This window comes from Salvelinus sp. IW2-2015, unplaced genomic scaffold (genome assembly GCF_002910315.2).
Source record: "Salvelinus sp. IW2-2015 unplaced genomic scaffold, ASM291031v2 Un_scaffold16393, whole genome shotgun sequence".
Taxonomy (NCBI): Eukaryota; Metazoa; Chordata; class Actinopteri; order Salmoniformes; family Salmonidae; genus Salvelinus; species Salvelinus sp. IW2-2015.
In genome coordinates, this window is record NW_019957565.1 from 591,878 (window position 1) to 604,895 (window position 13,018).

The following is a 13,018-nucleotide window of genomic DNA, read 5'->3' on the forward strand; positions in this document are numbered from 1 at the left end:
TTTTTTTTTTAAATAAAATGGTATTCACCAATGATGCATCATCTAGAGGAGTAGTGCTTAGATAAGCACAAGTTAATTGAATTTCTTCAAGTATATCTTGTTTTCAAACACACCCTTTATGACACTTGACTTTCTCATTACCGAAATGACTAAAAAGGTCAAATTGGGAAAACCTCGAGAACCATTACCTTACCAACATGGAGGCATGAATGGGCTTTAGTGATGTGGTCAATGGTTTGCTGACTCATAATGGCTGTCTCCTATTACTTGCAGATTGAGCCAAGGGCCTCACTAACAAACATTTCTCATTACCAAATAACTTTAAGGTCTGTTTCGGTAATTATAACCTTAATTTCAGTAATGATAATGAGCTAATTCTAATGTATAGTCACCAGGTGTCCTATGCTGGTAACTTTAATGATTTACCAGTACCACTGCTTACATCTATTGTATAGATGTTTTGTAAAATATTAGTTATTTGATTAAGTAGGAGTTGTCAAGAAATATGAGTGTATAAACCCCATTTAATTTACTTAAAGACACAAACTGGAGTTTTTGTTTCAGCAAAGAGCAACCCCACCACTTAAAGGAGGATATCCCTATTTGACACATTCACCTGTTTTAGCACTTACCTATACTGTTGTTTGATATCCCAAGCCAGTTGTTGGTCCAGATTAGAGGTCGACCAATTATGATTTTTCAACACCGATACCGATTATTGGAGGACCAAAAAAAGCTGATAGATTAATCGACCGATTTTAAAAATGCATTTATTTGTAATAATGACAATTACAACAATACTGAATGAACACTTTTAGTTTAACTTAATATAATACATAAATAAAATCAATTTAGCCTCAAATAAATAATCAAACATGTTCAATTTGGTTTAAATAATGCAAAAACAAAGTGTTGGATATGAAAGTAAAAATGTAATCTGTGCCATGTAAAAAAGCTAACGTTTAAGTTCCTTGCTCAGAACATGAGAACATATGAAAGCTGGTGGTTCCTTTTAACATGAGTCTTCAATATTCCCAGGTAAGAAGTTTTAGGTTGTCGTTATTATAGGACTCTCTCTCTCTATACCATTTGTATTTCATATACCTTTGACTATTGGATGTTTTTATAGGCACTTTAGTATTGCCAGTGTAACAGTATAGCTTCCGTCCCTCTCCTCGCCCCTACCTGGGTTCGAACCAGGAACACGTCGACAACAGCTACCCTCGAAGCATCGTTACCCATCGCTCCACAAAACCCGCGGCCCTTGCAGAGCAAGGGGAACAACTACTTCAAGGTCTCAGAGAGAGTAACGTCACCGATTGAAACGCTATTAGCGCGCACACCGCTAACTAGCTAGCCATTTCACATCGGTTACACCAGCCTAATCTCGGGAGTTGATAGGCCTGAAGTCATAAACAGCTCAATGCTTGTAGCACAGCGAAGAGCTGCTGGCAAACGCACGAAAGTGCTGTTTGAATGAATGCTTACGAGCCTGCTGCTGCCTACCACCGCTCAGTCAGACTGCTCTATCAAATCATAGACTTAATTATAACATAAAAACACACAGAAATAGGAGCCTTAGGTCATTAATATGGTCAAATCCGGAAACTATCATTTCGAAAACAAAAAGTTTATTATTTCAGTGAAATACGGAACTGTTCCGTATTTTATCTAACGGATGGCATCCATAAGTCTAAATATTCCTGTTACATTGCACAACCTTCAATGTTATGTCATAATTACGTAAAATTCTGTCAAATTAGTTTGCAACGAGCCAGGCGGCCCAAACTGTTGCATATACCCTGATTCTGCGTGCAATGAACGCAAGAGAAGTGACACAATTTCCCTAGTTTAATATTGCCTGCTAACCTGGATTTCTTTTAACTAAATATGCAGGTTTAATAAAATATACTTCTGTGTATTGATTTTAAGAAAGGCATTGATGTTTATGGTTAGGTACATTCGTGCAACAATTGTGCTTTTTCACAAATGCGCTTTTGTTAAATCATTCCCCGTTTGGCGAAGTTGGCTGTCTTTGTTAGGAATAAATAGTCTTCACACAGTTCGCAACGAGCCAGGCGGCCCAAACTGCTGCATATACCCTGACTCTGTTGCACAGAACGAAAGAGAAGTGTCACAATTTCCCTAGTTAAAATAAATTCATGTTAACAGGCAATATTAACTAAATATGCAGGTTTAAAAATATATACATGTGTATTGATTTTAAGAAAGGCGTTGATGTTCATGGTTAGGTACACATTGGTGCAAAGACAGTGCTTTTTTCGCGAATGCGCTTGTTAAATCACCCGTTTGTCGAAGTAGGCTATGATTCAATGATAAATTAACAGGCAACGCATCGATTGTATGCAACGCAGGACAAGCTAGATAAACTAGTAATATCATCAACAATGTGTAGTTAACTAGTGATTTTGTTAAGATGGTTTTTTATAAGATAGGTTTAATGCTAGCTTGCACCTTACCTTGGCTCCTTGCTGCACTCGCATAACAGGTAGTCAAGCCTGCCACGCAGTCTCCTCGTGGAGTGCAATGTAATCAGCCATGATCGGTGTCCAAAAATGCTGATTACCGATTGTTATGAAAACTTGAAATCGGCCCTAATTAAATCGCCCATTCCGATTAATCGGTCTACCTCTAGTCCAGATCCCACATATTTATATGCCATTTGCCCATAGGATCCCTAATACACCAATATTACCTGTAAAGACCTTGGAGAAATTACTTTTTCTATGCTTAAGTCCACTTTGACTTCTGAAAATACATGCACGTAATTACAGTACTTATGCTAAAATAAGGGGCATTTTTATCAACTACATTAAGATCAGTAATTTTTGTATTATGCAAGTCATTTGGGATTAACAAATGACACAGTTTGATGTATTGGGTTACTAAATCTCAAATAGAGCTCAGTACAGTTTTCCAATGGCAAACTTGGTAACACTCATTACCGAAACATACATTCTCCTCTCCGAAACATTTTGGAAAAATAAAATATTTACTTTGGCAATCTGGGCTTAATCTGATAGTGTGTCCCTTGTTCTTTATACATACAAAAATATGTGGACTCCCCTTCAAATGAGTGGATTCGGCTATTTCAGCCACACATGTTGCTGACAGGTGTATAAAATCGAGCATGCCACCTTTCCAACAAGTCATTTCGTAAAAATGCCTGCCCTGGTCAACTGTAAGGGCTGTTATTGTGAAGTGGAAGGTTAAGAAGCAACAACGGCTCGGGCCGCGAAGTGGTAGGCCACACAAGCTCATAGAACTGGACCGCAGAGTGCTGAAGCTTGTAAAAAATAGTCTGTCCTCGATTGCAACACTCACTACCAAGTTCCAAACTGACACTGGAAGCAACGTCAGCACAATAACTGTTCGTTAGGAGCTTCATGAAATGGGTTTCCATGGCCGAGCAGCCGCACACAAGTCAAAGATCCCCATGCGCAATGTCAAGCGTTGGCTGGAGTGGAGTAAAGCCTTTGGACTCTGGAGCAGTGGAAACGCATTCTCTGGAGTGATGAAAAACGCTTCAATATCTGGCAGTCCGACAGACAAATCTGGGTTTGGCGGATGCCAGGAGAACACTACCTGTCCCAATGGATAGTGCCACCTGTAAAGTTTGGTGAAGGAGGAATTATGGCCTGGGGCTGTTGTTCATGGTTTGGGCTGGGCCCTTAGTTCAGTGAAGGGAAATCTTAACGCTACAGTATACAATTACATTCTAGACGATTCTGTGTTTCCAATTTTGTGGCAACAGTTTGGAGAAGGCCCTTTGTCATGCTGAAACAGCAATGCCCCCATGCACAAAGCGAGGTCCATACAGAAATGGTTTATTGAAATCGGTGTTGAAGAACTTGACTGTCCTGTGTAACAGTATAACTTTAGACCGTCCCCTCGCCCCGACACGGGTGCGAACCAGGGACCCTCTGCACACATCAACAACGGTCGCCCACGAAGCATTGTTACCCATCGCTCCACAAAAGCCGCGGCGGCCCTTGCAGAGCAAGAGGAAACCCTACTTCAAGTCTCAGAGCAAGTGACGTAACCGATTGAAACGCTATTAGCACGTACCCGCTAACTAGCTAGCCATTTCACATCCGTTACACCTGCACAGAGCCCTGACCTCAACCCCATCGAACACCTTTGGGATGAATTGGAACGTTTACTGCGAGCCAGGCCTAATCGCCCAACATCAGTGCCCGACCTCACTAATGCTCGTGGCTGAATGGAAGCAAATCCCTGCAGCAATGTTCCAACATCTAGTGGAAAGCCTTCCCAGAAGAGCAGTAAAGGGGGGGACCAACTCCATATTAATCCCATGATTTTGGAATGTAATTGGCCATGTAGTGGATGTGTACATACAAATAACATGTATACACAAGTTATGACAAAAAACAAGTTTCACAAAAGATTGTGTTGCGAAATACATTATAATAATTTAATTTGAAATATATTTGTTTTCAGTGTTGTTTAAGTCCAGCCTTTTCAATAGGTGAGCAATGTATAAAAATTTAAATAAAAAATAAAAACACTTTTGAAATATCTTTGTTTATTACCTTTTTGGACTTCAAAAACTGTCGTAATAGTTGTGAAAATTGTGGTAAAATGCATATCTGATCAATAAACATAACAATTATGAAATGGATGAATAAAGATCCTTATGTTAGTGATCCAAGATAAATTATTTTCTGTCAGTTTCGTGAGAATCACCCATATACTTTTGTGCGGCTCAAATTTTGGAACGGACCATACCCGTCGCTCTGTTTACGTAGGGCCCTTTACATAAAACTGAACACACTGAACAGAACATATACGGAGAGTATAACTGAATAAGAGTGGCATCTGTCCTCGACCTTTTCAGACAGGGAGTGACTAAATGGGTAGGGATGCTTTAAATTAGGCTACTTCACTGTCAACACATTCTCTGTTCAAATGTGATTATCTGTCAGCCAGCCGGAAACCATATAGCTGACCATGTTAAACAAGACAAACATAGAAAAAAACGACTGAATATGCCGGAAACTGGAAGCTAAATCAGTCCACTGTTAATATGTTTAAGGTTAGGCCTATACGAGGTTCAGACTTTAAAATGAAATCCATACGACACATATTTTTATTTTAGTGAGGAACGCTGATTAAATGTTTTTCATGTGAATTTGTCCTTGGTCATGTGTCTCCTTCACTCTGGTGACAGTTGATGACCTCAACCGTGTTCTTGATGCCATCAAGAATGCAAAACACACATCAAGAATGCAAAACACAGACCTGCTAAGGGTACATTTTAGTGTTTCAAGGTAGTGTGTGTCTAATGGTTTGAGCAGGTTGTTGTTGAGCCACACCCATTCTGTCACCCTTCAATAGAAACACAATGTGCATCACCTATGAAGGGAAGTGGGTGGTGGTGGGTCGAAGAGCTTATAAAATATACCCAATTCCCTTGACTACACAAGAAGCTAATGAAATAAGTTAATTTTGGTTACTGCCTGGCCCCTTCCATTCTATATATTTCCAGTGATTACCTCATCGAAGGGATAGGGACAGACAGCAGCAGCATTATGATTGCTCCACCTAACTCTCCGAAATGTTAAGTGGAGCTTCCTTCCCCCATCCAATCGATTCAGATCTGTGCTTAGTAGGGCGAGGGACTATTGGAAGGAGTTAGGGGCCACAATGCAACCAGGCCCGAGTTTTGAACATACCGTCTTTAGTCTGGAGTGATGACTGGAAAACTAAATTCTGACATTGGTGCAAAAAATACCAGACACTATGAGGACAGAGAGGAGACAACTGAACAGGCTCATCCGTAACGCAGAAATTATTTCTTCACTCAGGCTGCAGCTCGGAGAATAGACCTGAAATTCTATTAATAAATTAGCACTGAATAAGGCCATCAACTAGAAAAATGACAGGCCTTCTCGTCTCTGCAATGTCATGGAGACATTGGTCTTCCTAGCTCACAGGAGAAGTAAAAACTAAAACAGCAAGCACAGATCACAAGCCTTGCATGCTAATCTTTGAGGACGTAGTTGTTACTTTCCCCATGGATTTCTCACTGAGGATGGAAAAGGCTTATGTCATGTCCACAATTGGCCACCACCCATTAGAACAGTCAAAAGCAATGACGCAAGCGAGGCACAGCGTGGTCCAAATTCTCAGAGGTCATCACCCACCCAGCTGTGCAAATCCTCTCCCTGTGACTTCAACACATATCTATGTTTTATTTGATTTTTATTGGCATGGCATGTTCGTTCACATCTACATCGCCTTAGGGCCCTTGACAAACTTTTAAAGAAGGTGAACTGCTGACAACAGCAGCTGTTCATTTGAGTGTGTGTTGGAAAATACAAATATTTTCATTATGATAACTTTACATTTATTAGGATTTTTATGAATTTTGTTATTATTATAATTGTTTTTAATGTTTCAACCTTTATTTAACTAGGCAAGTTAGTTAAGAACAAATTCTTATTCACAATGACGGCCTACCCCAGCCAAACCCTAACGACGCTGGGCCAAATGGGGGCCGCCCTAAGGGACTCCCAATCACGGCCGGTTGTGATACTGCCTGGAATCGAACCAGGGTCTGTAGTGACACCTATAGCACTGAGATGCAGTGCCTTAGACCGCTGCACCACTCAGGAGCCTGAGTGGGTGAGTTAAAACTAAATTTAGTGCAAATAGTTTACCACACCACCAAGACAATTATAATCAGAAAGGATTAGGTATACAAAGGCTAGTAATACCACCACCCAATGTGAAAACCATCAAAATGCATTGAAAGCACGGTGAAAGACAAATCGACAAAGGCCATCGACATCCAATGTCTGAATTACTAAAACAATGAACAGCCAGCTGAGAAATACCTGTCAACTGCGCTGCTAAGTGTGCTTTCTGCTTACCATGATAAAGATTAGTTTAGGATATTCTTAAAGCCGTATTTTAGAAGTATGCAAATATTTGCCACTACGCAGTATTGCTGCTATTTACAAACGCTTTGGCTGGCTAGACCAGCAGATGATGCCATTATATTCAATAGCATTCCAACTGTGGCATTGATGATGGGCGGGTCCTTCGCCTATAGCCGACACAAATATGTCTTCCGTCGACAACAGACAATAAATAACAATTGATTAAATGATGTATATATACAATTACATACCATATGTATAAATGGGTATTTGATTTATAAACATTTATAAGCTGCAAATTTTGCTGTAGAATGGGTCGCGACGTTGTGTGGGCTCGCTCTGTCAAAGTCAACGCAAGGAAGCTTAGCTAACTTGCTAGCAAGCTGACAAGCCAGTGATGGCTTCTGGTTCAGCTAGCTAATAAAGCTAGTCTCCTCCATAAGGTTATACAAGTCTGTTTCAACAAGTTATAAATTAAGCTTGTTTTTTTTACCAGGGAGGAGATGGCGGTGCCCTGACAGTTATGTCAAATATTGTATAGTACGTTTAGAAACTCCGTGGTTTTGCTGTCGGGCTTGCATCTCCCAGATGCATGTAGCTAGCTAACTTAGTTAGCAGGGGGATGGTGAGGCCACTGATGTATATAGGGTGAGGCTAGTTGTGTGAGTGACAAAAATGCTATCCCACACAACCTAACGTTACTAGAAAAAGCAGGATGGTAAATTGCTCTATGAATAGGCTAGTTAGTAAACGCCAAAGCAGTTTTTATTGAAACCCACCACGTGCACTCTTACCTCTACTTTGCAGTTAGCTTGGGTAGCTTTCTAGAACCGGATCAAAAATGTGTGGAAACCTCCCGGAATAAAATAGCTGTCGACGGCGTCGAGCTGTTCTGGGCTGTAGAGCGAGCTGTTTGGGATGTCGCTAGTGACATCATACACCGCAGCACCGAATGTGTGACGATGACTACCGGAAAATACCGAACATCATCATACCATAGTTTTGCATGCTCATGTAATTCATTTGTAATAAATGTGACTTAAATTATCATTATTTTCCAGTGATAATGAAACTATATCATATCACATTCTTTTAGTGACTGTTTCACATGTGTAGAAGTAGACTGGGTGTGTACTCGTGCAGGACGCAGGCCATTTGGACGTGTGTCACAGAATACATGGTGGTTCTATACAAATATATAAAAATGAGTATGGTTTGTATTGTATATACTATCGTATCACCTTATGATTGTTATCTTATTCATAGAAATAAAACATGTTTTGTTATACCCCTGTATCAAATTACCAACATGTTTCCTATTATTTTAAATGAACATGGAATGTAATATTGATACATAGTTTGTTTTGTGTTAGCATACAAACCAATCTGACTGACACAATGTACTTGATTTTAAACTAGGTTGTAATATTTCAAGAATGTATGCTTAACACTTGAGGGGAATGCGTGGCTGCCATGTGTTCGGCCCTCCCCTCCTGAGTGAATCATTGTGAGCTTACAGAACAGGGCTGTGGGCAGCTGAGCGAAAATTGAGGAAACCTAAACTTTCCTGGAGGACCTATCATCCTTTCACCTCCTCTTCCTCTGTATCTGCTGCCAAAGCCACTTTCTATCACTCTAAATTTCAAGCTTCTGCCTCTAACCCAAGGAAACTTTTTCCACCTTCTCATCCCTCTTTAAGCCTCCACCCCCTCCCTCTCTGCAGACGACTTTGTCAACCACTTGACATCTGCTACTCATTCACTCAGCCCATTGAGTCCACTGGTCTCACTCACACAGAACTACCTTACACCTTGACCTCTTTCTTCCCTCTCTCTCCAGATGACATCCTGCGACTAGTGAGGTCTGGCTGCCCGACAACCTGCCCGCTTGACCCCATCCCCTCCTCCCTTCTCCATACCATCTCTGGAGATCTTCTCTCATTCATCAAATCCATCATCAACTCATCCCTGACCACTGGCTGCGTCCCCTCTGACTTCAAAATGGCCTGAGTTGCTCCCCTTCTCAAGAAACCAACACTCGACTCATCTGATGTCAAAAACTATAGACCTATATCCCATCTTTCTTTTCTGTCAAAACACTTGAGCGTCCTGTCTCTGATCAACTATCTCTTTATCTCTCTCAGAACAATCTTCTTGACCCTAACCAGTCAGGCTTCAAGACGGGTCACTCAACCGAGACCGCTGTTCTCTGTGCCACGGAGGCTCTCCCCATTGCCAAAGCTGACTCTCTCTCCTCTGTTCTCATCCTAGATCTATTTGCTGACTTCAACACTGTGAACCATCAGATCCTCCTCTTCACCCTCCCAGGGCTGGGCATCTCAGGCTCTACACACTCTTGGATTGCATCCTACTTGGCAGGCCGCTCCTAGAGGATCTCTGTCTGCACCAGGTACTCTTACTACTGGTGTCCCCCAGGGCTCGGTTCTAGGCCCTCTACTCTTCTTTCTATACACCAAGTCACTTGGCTCTGTCATATCCATACACATGGTCTCTCCTATCATTTCTATGCGGATGACACTCAGCTTATTTTCTCCTTCCCCCCTTCTGACACCCAGGTGGCGACACGCATCTCTGCGTGCCTGGCAGACATCTCAACTTGGATGTCAGCCTACCATCTCAAGCACAACCTAAAACAGGACGGAACTGCTCTTCCTCCTGGGGAAGGCCTGCCCGCTCAAAGACCATCACAGTTGACAACTCCACAGTGTCACCCTCCCAGAGTGCAAATAACCTTGGAGTGACTCTGGACAACACTCTGTTGTTCTCTGCAAACATCAAAGCACTGGCCTGCTCCTGCAGGTTCATGCTCACAACATCCGTAGAGTACGACCTTACCTAACACAGGAAGTGGCGCAAGTCCTAATCCAGGCACTTGTCTTCTCCCGTCTGGACTACTGAAACTCGCTGTTGGCTGTGCTCCTCGCTTGTGCCATCAAACCCCTGCAACTTATCCAGAATGCAGCAGCCCGCCTGGTTTTCAACCTTCCCATGTTCTCTCATGTCACCCCACTCCTCCACACACTCCACTGGCTTCCAGTTGAAACTCGCATCCACCACAAGACCATGGTGCTTACCTACGGAACAGCAAGAGGAACTGCCCCTCCCTACCTTCAAGCTATGCTCAAACCCTACACCCCAACCCGAGCACTCCGTTCTGCCACCTCAGGTCTCTTGGCCCTCTCAACCCTATAGGTGTTAAAGCTCTTCTCTGTAAGTCACTCTGGATAAGAGCGTCTGCTAAATGACTAAAATGTCATGTAAAATGTTTTCCCAAAGTACCTGACACAACTAACCTATTATTGGTGGCTTTTGGTTGAGGATTCAATTCAATTCATTATGACTTTATAATTGCAGTAGTATAACTAGTGCTAAGCCTACAGTAGTACTATGACTCACTCGGCTGGGTTGGGAAGCCGGCACACTCACAACATCATTTTATTTGTTTATCAATTTTTAATTTAACCTTTATTTAACTAGGCACACAAACACAACTTACTTGTAGCAAATAACATAGAATTTATATTATAATATAACATGTTTCCCAGATGGCTCTCTGTCTTGAAGTATCACCCTCCTCAGCAGACATGCATGCAATGAACCATGTTGTCACAACTTTCAATTGCCGGCTCTGTTTACATTAGACAGCCCCATCAAGATAGAATGACAAAGAGGACTGAAACAACCAATAGAAAGACACCCGCTACTCTAGATCCAGAACACCATATAAACCAGCAATCAACCCTTGCAATCTTCACATTCATTGCAGTGACAGACACAGACCAAACCAGGAGGATGTCAACTTCTGAGGACTTCGCATTGTCCAGTGAGAATTTGGCAGCAAGGGACAATGGCAGAGGCATAGCATTCCACTTGTAAGTACCATATTTCTTTACTATTATCCCGCTGACACTTACATGAATTAGTTCTTTGCTGAGGGGATGTTGCCATACCAAATTGTTTATTTAAGCATATTTGCCGCTGACTGAAAGGTGATACAGTAATAAAACTCATCATTTGCTCAACAGCTTTGATGCAGTTGACTCAGGATACAGTTTGCAACCTGGTGTCATCCCAACCAATTGTGATGTCCAACAATTACAGGTAAGCCTATTTTGGCTTTATTTTTGCTGATTTGTGTGCTAATACTCTCTGGTGTGACCATGCCTTGTGGAACATACTATTGCCTGATTTGTAGGCAGGCCCAACACCCGACCTCATTTTTATCAACACTCTATGCAAACGCTATCCACAACCCCCATTCTGTCACACCTCTGGGAAGCAGTTGTGATAAAAGCCTATAGGTCTGATGGTGTGATTGGAAGTTAACTTTTACATTATTCTATTGGTCAACTCAGATTTCGAATACAAACAACTCAAATGTTTATAAAAGGGTCTTACACTCATTGTGTCATTCTCTTTTGTTCCTGACCTGCTGTGGTGAGATACCTACACTGTCTAAACACCCCGTGGACTCTTGGGGCATGGCCTTTCAGCCCATGAACTCTCTCCCTCTCTTTGTTCATAATAATTGCGTAATCACAGGCCCCATGAGAGGATAACAATATAAATGTATTTAAAATATTACTTCACTACAGATTCATGCTATAGGGCCAAGCTAACCCAAGCAGTACGGGGCTGGCCTAGATATCCTTCTACCATAGTTGCTCAAACCATGCTGGAAAGGACAATCAAAAGACTACTAGGCCTAAGTGTTAGCACCAGATACACAGTTATAACCTATTATCTTTTCAATCAGAATTAAAGTGTGTCCGTGTGTTAAAAAACACTCCACAATTATTTTTGTTCGAATTTGGTTTAAATTTATCTGAATTTGTCTTTGTTTTGATGTTTTCCAGGAAATGCCTAACCTGCCTAGTCCAAGAAGAAATCTTCATGAATCTGAGAACAACAATGCTATGAGAAGTCCCACGATTGCTCTCTGTTCTTGTGAAGGATCTCCCATCGCCACCACCATTCACCTAATGGCCGAAATGAGTTCACGAGATGAACTTAAAAACAGACTCCGAAGACAGTTAGTGATAACAATCCAGCAACGTGACGAGTACCAGAGGAGAGACAGAGAAGCCAAAGCCAAAGTGAGGATGTTTGAGAGAAAGGCCATTGTGTTGAGGGCACAGGTCAGTGCTTTACAACCAGGACAAATCCCTTTACGATCTGGTCAGATCTCAAACAACTTAGTGCGAGCCAGCAGACAAATACAGGTAGGTCTACTTTTCTGGCTTGATTAGGATGTGTAGGTAGGGCTGTATTTTTGTGCAGATACTGAAAGCTAAAGACAAATGGGGTGACCATTCCTTAAACACAACGAGGGCCAAATTTGTGTCAATTATTTGTGTTGAAATTAGATGTAGAACTTTTAGCTTTATTTTGATCTCTTCCAGGAACTGCGTGAACAGGCTAGACAGTATCAAATGCCTATTCCGATAAGAACTGTTCGTGGATCTCAGAACAGTGCTATGAGAGGCCATGGTGACACTCTCTGTTCTTCTTGTGGACAACCTCTCACCTCAATCAGCATACGCCTACGGGGGGTGATGAGATCCCGGCAAGCACTGAAAAACACCTTTCGAAGACAATTCGCGCTGATAATCCAGCAACGTGATGAGCTCAGGACCAGAGCCAGAGAAGCTAAAGCTAAAGGGAGGATTTTGGAGAGAAGGCACATCCTGATGAAGGCACAAGTCAGAGCTGTGCATGAGGCCTACCTAAGAGATATCGAGTTAGGTAATCTCAGCAACCCATAACCAAATGTTGTGTGAACCTTGGGTTCTGGAACCAGAGGATGTGATGTTTGTGAGAAATTGGTAGTTATTTGATAAAGTTATTTGTCACTTACCCAAGTGGCGAGAAATGGGTAGTTATTTGATGCAAGATGATTTGCAGTTGACAGCAAGTCAATAGCCTTATGACAGGCTTCTCTCATGAGAGTTAGATGAAAGAATGAAAATATACAATCAATTCCATGCATTCGTGCATAACAAATGCCATGCATAATTCCTTTGAATACCATAATCATCTTAGCTTTTCTGTACAATATTTTAATAAAAATGT

The 13,018-nt window shown here is 41.7% G+C and overlaps 1 protein-coding gene across 1 annotated transcript in view; it reads right to left on the reverse strand.

Annotated features, from left to right (window-relative positions):
* Positions 1 to 7,836, reverse strand: part of sptan1 (spectrin alpha, non-erythrocytic 1) — a 51,766-nt gene extending 43,930 nt beyond the window's left edge. Inside the window, exon 1 of the mRNA XM_024146414.2 lies at positions 7,721 to 7,836. The gene's annotated coding sequence lies outside the window, so the exon portion shown is untranslated. The remainder of the gene's footprint in view (positions 1 to 7,720) is intronic.
* Between the last annotated feature and the right edge of the window lie 5,182 nt (positions 7,837 to 13,018).